We start from the raw sequence: 7,400 nt of genomic DNA on the forward strand, positions 1-7,400 counted from the left end.
TACGCCCTGTTTGCAATGATCAATCTGTTGAATGACAATGAAAAGCCCCATTCGGCTACTTCCTTCCAAGTCGACTTGAGATGGCCATATGGGGGACAATATAGCATACTCTGAAAAAGCCCCGGACAAAGGAGGCTTTATTTCCATAAAGAAGCAGAGGAGGCAGCAACTCCCAGACTCCTAAAGAGATATGGGGTCTTTGAGACCCCAAAATAAATGCATCACCAACTAAGATCAGAAAAAGCATCAAGCTTCGTTAGCATGATAAAGGTTCTAGGACATTCTGTGTTCAAGAAATCCACTTAAACATCCTTTATTTTCCCAAACTTTGCTTTGTGGAAACGTGTTAACATCCTGCAGAGCCAGGCAAATGCTGTCCCAGCAGACTTTCAAGGTCCCCTTCAGCTCAGGTATCCCATGGATTTAAGTCTTTAAAAGACCACAGTAGGAACAAGGAATCTGAAGTCAGAACACTTAGGCTTGATTTCAAGCAGTGCCTCTCATTAACTGAAAACCCTGGATAAATCAATCCTTCAGAGCCTCAGGCTTTTTATCTGCAAAAGGGGAATAACCATGGTATCTGCATCTTTATGCTACTTTGAGAATCAAATTTGGTAATTAATGCGTGTTAAAGCAACTTATAAACTGGGCATGACATGCTTCACTTAGCTATTACTACTACAAATTCAAAATGAAACAAACCTAGAAGTGGAAACTGAACAAATTCTTATCACCTAGTCATCTGCTGGGAACCGGTTTCCCACAGCCCTGCCTGCTCTTAAAACATCAAAGACGTATTTTTTAAAATAGAGCAAATCCCTTGAATTGTCTCCTCTTTTTCAGATCAATACTTTCAATATCATTTCAGTTTAGTATTTGGGCCAGGAAAGGAAATAAGAACAGACAATATCTGTTCTTCTGTGCAGCAACCCTCTGGTTGATTGAGTTTGGGGCTTTTCATTCAATGGCAAAATCTGATGGTCAAATTAAAAATAGGGTAAAAATAAGGGAGACTCTGGAATATTCATTGCAGAGAGCCAGATTCCACTGCAGTAAATCCATTGCAGACAATCCTAAGACACAGTTCTTCAGGGGAAAAATGAGTTGTCCTGCCCTACCCAGAACAATTCTCTTCCTGGATAGAAAGCATGTTGCTTTTTCACACTGCATGCCATTACCTGATGAGAAAAAGTCATCCTTGTCCAGACAACACTTTTCTGTCTTCTGCACATAATAAATAATATAAATTTATGCCATGAAGAAAAAAATCACCTCCCCATTTCTCCTTTCTTTCTTTCTTTCTTTTTTTTTTTTTTTTTTCATTTTCTTCCTTGGTCTTTAGTCAAACCATGACTCTCAGCCAATTCAAAATAATACCTCCTATTCATGCAGCGTTTTTAGTTTTTAAAGAAATGTATCTTAAATGATACAATGAAGCAACAGCTCCAATATTGAATCTTCAGGATGCAACTTTCTAAATGATATTTTTCTGTAAGACTAGCTCAGATCTGATTGCATCGCTAACTTAATATTGAAGGATCTTCTCAGACAGACTGCTTCTCCGCAGCAACTGGGATTCCTCAGAGAAAAAGCTTTATAATTGTTAAGAAATGAGGTAGTTCTTCTCTCAGGGCAAGATATGGCCCTGCAGGTACAAAATGGTGGCAACAAGAGTTGGAAAAGGTGGTTTCCTGCATTTTATTCAATTTATGGTGTAAAATCGAAAACCCAAGTTCAGCATTTCTAAAATGTTCTGGTTGCTGAAATTCTGGCTCACAACTTTTTTTTTCTTTCAATTTTATGAAAAATGTGATGTATTAGCACAGGGGGAAAATTGTAACTGCTCGATTTTGCTGAAACCCAGGAAGGTTTCATTCAGCAGCACTTGTTTGGGTAAACGTGGACAAATTTCTCCCAAATAGAAAAGTTCCACTAGTCAGAAATGAGCTCTCTGGAAAAACTGCAAAATAGTCTACTGTTTCATCACTTGCTGATTTTGCCCCATTGAATTTCAGATCCGATTTTTAAAGTGTTTCACCTTAAGATGACAAAGCAACCCTTGGAAAAGAATAGTCCATTATTTTGTTTGCTGTAAATAATTTGTCTCTTAGTCAGCATTAGACCCCAAAACGAAGGCTGCTATGTCTGCTCAGTCTTTTATTTTCCTGTCAATTCTTACAACTTTACTGTGTAATTATTATCAGCCCATTTTTGCAAGTCAGGAACCTCATTTTTAGAGAGTTTAACTCTTTAGCCCAAAGACGTGCAGTAGCAACAGCCTTGGTTTGGAACCTAGTCTGTCTGATTCTACAACCAGTGTCCTCCCCGCACCCATTGTACTGACTTTCTCATAGCTGACAATACAGGAACATTGCATTCTGGAACAGAAAGGAACTTCAGGGATCACTTACAGTCAATTCCATTTTGTGTGAAGAATTGGAGCTCTGAGATGTGAAATGATTTGCTCAAATTCACCTATTTAAGTGATAAGAGCCATCACTTCTCAGCATCTTCTTTTAGTCCAGCATTTTTCTTGCACAGTAAGCACTCAGTGTGAGCTTTCGATGGGGTTTCCCTTCCGAAATGAAACTTAGCTTTATTGTATTGTATAATGTACACATTATAGATGAATGATAATGACAGCATTCACTCTATGAGAGTCTGTTTCTACACATAATTTTCCGACACCAAATGTGAGGATTTTCCACACCAGGAAATTCTCCAGGTCTTTGTGGAAACCATCTGGGTATCCTACAATTTAATTCAATTTGGACGTTACTACCCAGAGTGAGTGCAGACCCCAGAGGTTAAGGGCTCGATCCCACAAGACCCACCCCTACCCCAACTTCAAATGTCAATCACAACTAGTAGTCCCCAGGTCACCCACACTTCTGTCTGACGTGGCTACAGATCACAAGTTCCCGTCACCCTTTTCTCCTTAGGTTTGAAAATTTGCTGCTAGTGGCTCTCAGGACTCAGGGGAACACTTCACTTACTATATCAGTTTATCATAAAGGGTGTTATCTAGGATACAAGTGGACATATAGATGAAGAGATACACAGGGCAAGAACTGCAGGTGTCCTGAGCATAGGAACTTCTGACCCTGTGGAGTCTGGGGTGTACCACCCTCCTGGCATAAGGATGCATCCTCCAGCCCAGAAGCTCCTTGTTTACAATCTTTATGGAAGTTTTACTACTTAGGCACAATTGATTAAACCATTGGCCTTTGGCGATTAACTCCGTTCCCAGCCCCTCTCTCCCACTCAGAGGTTAGAGGTGAGCCAGTCATCTGTGAACATGTTGGGCACACAGACACTCTGCCTCTGATCCTCACGACATGTTGGAAGAGAGGCTGCTGTGTGAGCCATTCTTCACCTCCTTCCCACAGCTTTCCCCTTGGGCAAGGGTTTTTCCCCAGCTCTGAACTTCTTACTCACTTACACTAATAGGTCCTTGCCACTCCAGGTGACAAAGTGTCCCCATCTCCTGCACGATAATCTTCTAATCCAGTTATTTTTGTCTTAGGAACATGCACAAAGCATTTCTGGTTTGCCCTTTAGGTTCCCCATTGTTCATGCTTCCCTGTTCCTCCTTCTAGTTAAAGCGGGAGAAATTAGACCAGGAGTTCTGCTCATGATAATCACTTACCATCTTTGCAAAATTGATTCAGGCCACACAAGCCCTCAGAAGCATTTTCTGCAGGGCTCCATCATTCCGAGGAGCAGCAAAGCCTGTCTTTGGTTTGTCCCTACCAGTGGCGCATTGGTAACATAGATACATAAAGAAACAAATAGCCCTGATTTGTAGCTGTTGCTGATTTCCAATTTCTGTGATTTAAATACTCCCACTATGAAAATTTTCTTTTTAATTTTTAAAATTTTTCTAAAATGATTTTTATTTTTTCCATTATAGCTGGTTTACAATGTTCTGTGAATATTCTACTATAGAGCAAAGTGACCCAGTCACATACATACATATATATACATTCTTTTTCTCTCATTATCCTCCATCATGCTCCATTGTAAGTGGCTAGATAGAGTTCCCAGTGCTATACAGCAGGCTCTCATTGCTTATCCACTCCAAATGCCACAGTTTGCATCTATTAACCCCAGATCCCCAGTCCATCCCACTCCCTCCCTCTCCCCCCGGGCAACCACAAGCCTGTTCACCAAGTCCATGAGTTTCTTTTCTGCGGAAAGGTTCATTTGCACTGTATATTAGATTCCAGATGTAAGTGATACCATATGGCATTTGTCTTTCTCTTTCTGACTTAACTTCACTTAGTATGAGTCTCTAGTTCCATCCATGTTGCTGTGAATGGCATTATTTTGTTCTTTTTGTGGCTGAGTAATATTCCATTGTGTATGTACATCACATCTTCTTAATCCATTCATCTGTCGATGGACATGTAGGTTGTTTCTATGTCTTGGCTATTGCGAATAGTGCTGCAATGAACATACGGATGCATGTGTCTTTTTTAAGGAAAGTTTTGTCCGTGTTATATGCCCAAGAGTGGGATTGCTAGATCATATGGTAGTTCTATATTTAATTTTCTAAGGTACCTCCACACTGTTTTCCATTCCCACCAACAGTGTAGGAGGGTTCCCTTTTCTCCACACCCTCTCCAGCCTTTGTTATTTGTGGACTTGTTAATTATGGCCATTCTGACCGGTATGAGGTGGTACCTCACTGTAGTTTAGATTTGCATTTCTCTAATAATTAGTGATGTTGAGCATTTTTTCATGTGCCTGTTAGCCATCCGTATATCTTCTTTGGAGAAATGTCTATTCAGGTCTTTTGCCCATTTTTCAATTGGATTGTTGGTTTTTTTGCTGTTGACTTGTATAAGTTGTTTGTATATTTTAGAGATTAGGCCCTTGTCAGTTGAATCATTTGAAACTATTTTCTCCCATTCTGCAGATTGTCTTTTTTTTTATGGTTTCCTTTGCTATGCAAAAGCTTGTCAATTTGATTAGGTCCCATTAGTTTATCTTTGCTTTTATTTCTGTTGCCTTGGGAGACTGACCTGAGAAATCATTTGTAAGGGTTTTTTTTTTTTTTTTTTTTTTTTTTTTTTTTTTGTCTTTTGTCTCTTTTTGTTGTTGTTGTTGTTATTGTTGCTATTTCTTGGGCCGCTCCCGCGGCATATGGAGGTTCCCAGGCTAGGGGTTGAATCAGAGCTGTAGCCACTGGCCTACGCCAGAGCCACAGCAACGCGGGATCCGAGCCGCGTCTGCAACCTACACCACAGCTCACGGCAACGCCGGATCGTTAACCCACTGAGCAAGGGCAGGGATTGAACCCGCAACCTCATGGTTCCTAGTCGGATTCGGTAACCACTGCGCCACGACGGGAACTCCTGTAAGGTTTTGATGACAGAGAATGTTTTGCCTTTGTTCTCTTTTAGGAGTTTGATGGTGTCTTGCCTTATATTTAAGTCTTTAAGCCATTTTGAGTTTATTTTTGTGCATGGTGTGAGGGTGTGTTCCAGTTTCACTGATTTACATGCGGCTATTCAGTTTCCCAGCACCACTTGCTGAAAAGAGTCTCTTTTTCACATTTTATATTCTTGCCACCTTTGTCAAAGATTGACTGTAGGTGTCTGGGCTTATTTCTGGGTTCTCTATTCTGTTCCATGGATCTCTATGTCTGTCAAGCTACCAGTGGTTCTACAGCTTTTACCACCCGCTTGCAAAATTCCCGAGAACCAGAGGAACTGGTTCCAGCACATCCCTGGCAGGGCTGTCCTCCAATTCTCCAGGGCACCCTCAGGGAATGCCCATCTTGTTCTCTTTGCATTGTCATCAAGTGTCACAATTCTATCATTACTGAGCACTCACTGTGTTCCAGGGACATTGTATACCTGATCTCATTTAATCTTCACAAAACCAACCATCCCCAGAGCCATTTCATGTCACGGTTATGGCTGGGGGATTATCACCCTGCCCTTGGCCTGAGAGAGATGTAAAACATAGGACACTACACCCTGTTGGATAAAGAAGCACACCCCTCAACAAAATATCTTTTTAACACAGGAGTTCGTTTGAGCATAATTTCTCTCCATTACAGAAGTAATGAATCACCTTGTAAAGAAAATTGGAAAGCAACTATTTATTCTCATATGTTTTAAGAATTGTTTGATGTCATGGTAAATTGTTCATGATATATTACATTTTAAATGTGGCATGCAGCACAGTAGCGTGCATATGACACCAACTCTGTAAGAAATTACATGTCTATATATTAATGAAATACTGGAAATAAAGGAAAAAGAAAATGTGTTTTAAGAGTAGTCATCTCTAAACAGTGGGAAGTAAAGATTTTTCTTACTTTCTTACAGTGTCTGTGTTTTCCACAATTAATGCATCAGCATGTATTAAAATTTTAATGAACTAATATAATACATATGACTTTAATTTGGAAAATATAAAGATGAAATTGATTCAGACTCAACAATAGGCTCCATTCTGACTCACCCATTGTTCTGTTCTGATTTAAGTCAATGTTTCTGAAAGAGAATTAATTTAAAAGAAATAGCAGCAATAAGCATGAGCTCCGCAGTTCTCCACCCAGGGAGGGACCAGGGACTCTCCCTGGACCTTAATCCTTAAGGAACTCTCCCATGTGCCTTTCTATATTATCTCTAATTTTCACAAAAGCCCTGTAAGACACATATTACTGATTCCACATTAGAGATGATGAAACTAAGAAACTCATTCTCGATGAGGGCAGGTATTGTCTCAAATACATCCCCCACAGAAAGCACCTTTCTATAGGGAACCTCATGGTCAAGGTCATGGCCTCCCATCAGGCAGCGTCAAGTTTTAGGACCAGCACTGGTGCCCTTGGGTACATCTCCATGGGGAAGGAGTTGAACAAGGCTTCCATTTCTTTCTTCCTTCCTCCCTCCCTCTCTCTCTCTCTCTCTCTCTCTCTCTCTTCTCTTTCTTTCTTTCTTTCTTTCTCTCCCTCTCTCTCTCTCTCTTTCTTTCTTTCTTGTTTCTTGCTTTTTTTGGTTATACCCAAGTCATACTGAAGTTTCTGGGCCAAGCCACGCTGGATCCTTAACCCACTGCACTGAGACTGGGATCTAACCTGCACTGCCAGAGAGACAACGCTCTAGAGACACCACTGTGCCACAACAGGAACGCCTAAGCTTCCATTTCTTAAAAATAAAGAGTAAAAGATGTTCTCCCTTAGAAGATTGTGGTGAGCGTTCAATGACACAGTGTTTAAAGACCTTGGCACGATGGTTAGCTAGGTTAGCTACAGGCTGCCACAGCGCTGAGGTGGGAACATACGTATATCTGGCTACAAAGTCCATGCTATCTCCACTCTGCAAAATTTATTTTCTCCACCAGGACTCCTCTTCCCTGGGAGGGTTTCTTTTTGTTGTCAT

Source organism: Sus scrofa, chromosome 9 (genome assembly GCF_054392235.1).
Source record: "Sus scrofa isolate SSC_HxYL_T2T_F1_AM1 chromosome 9, Sscrofa_HxYL_maternal_Yorkshire_Landrace_v2.0, whole genome shotgun sequence".
NCBI lineage: Eukaryota > Metazoa > Chordata > Mammalia > Artiodactyla > Suidae > Sus > Sus scrofa.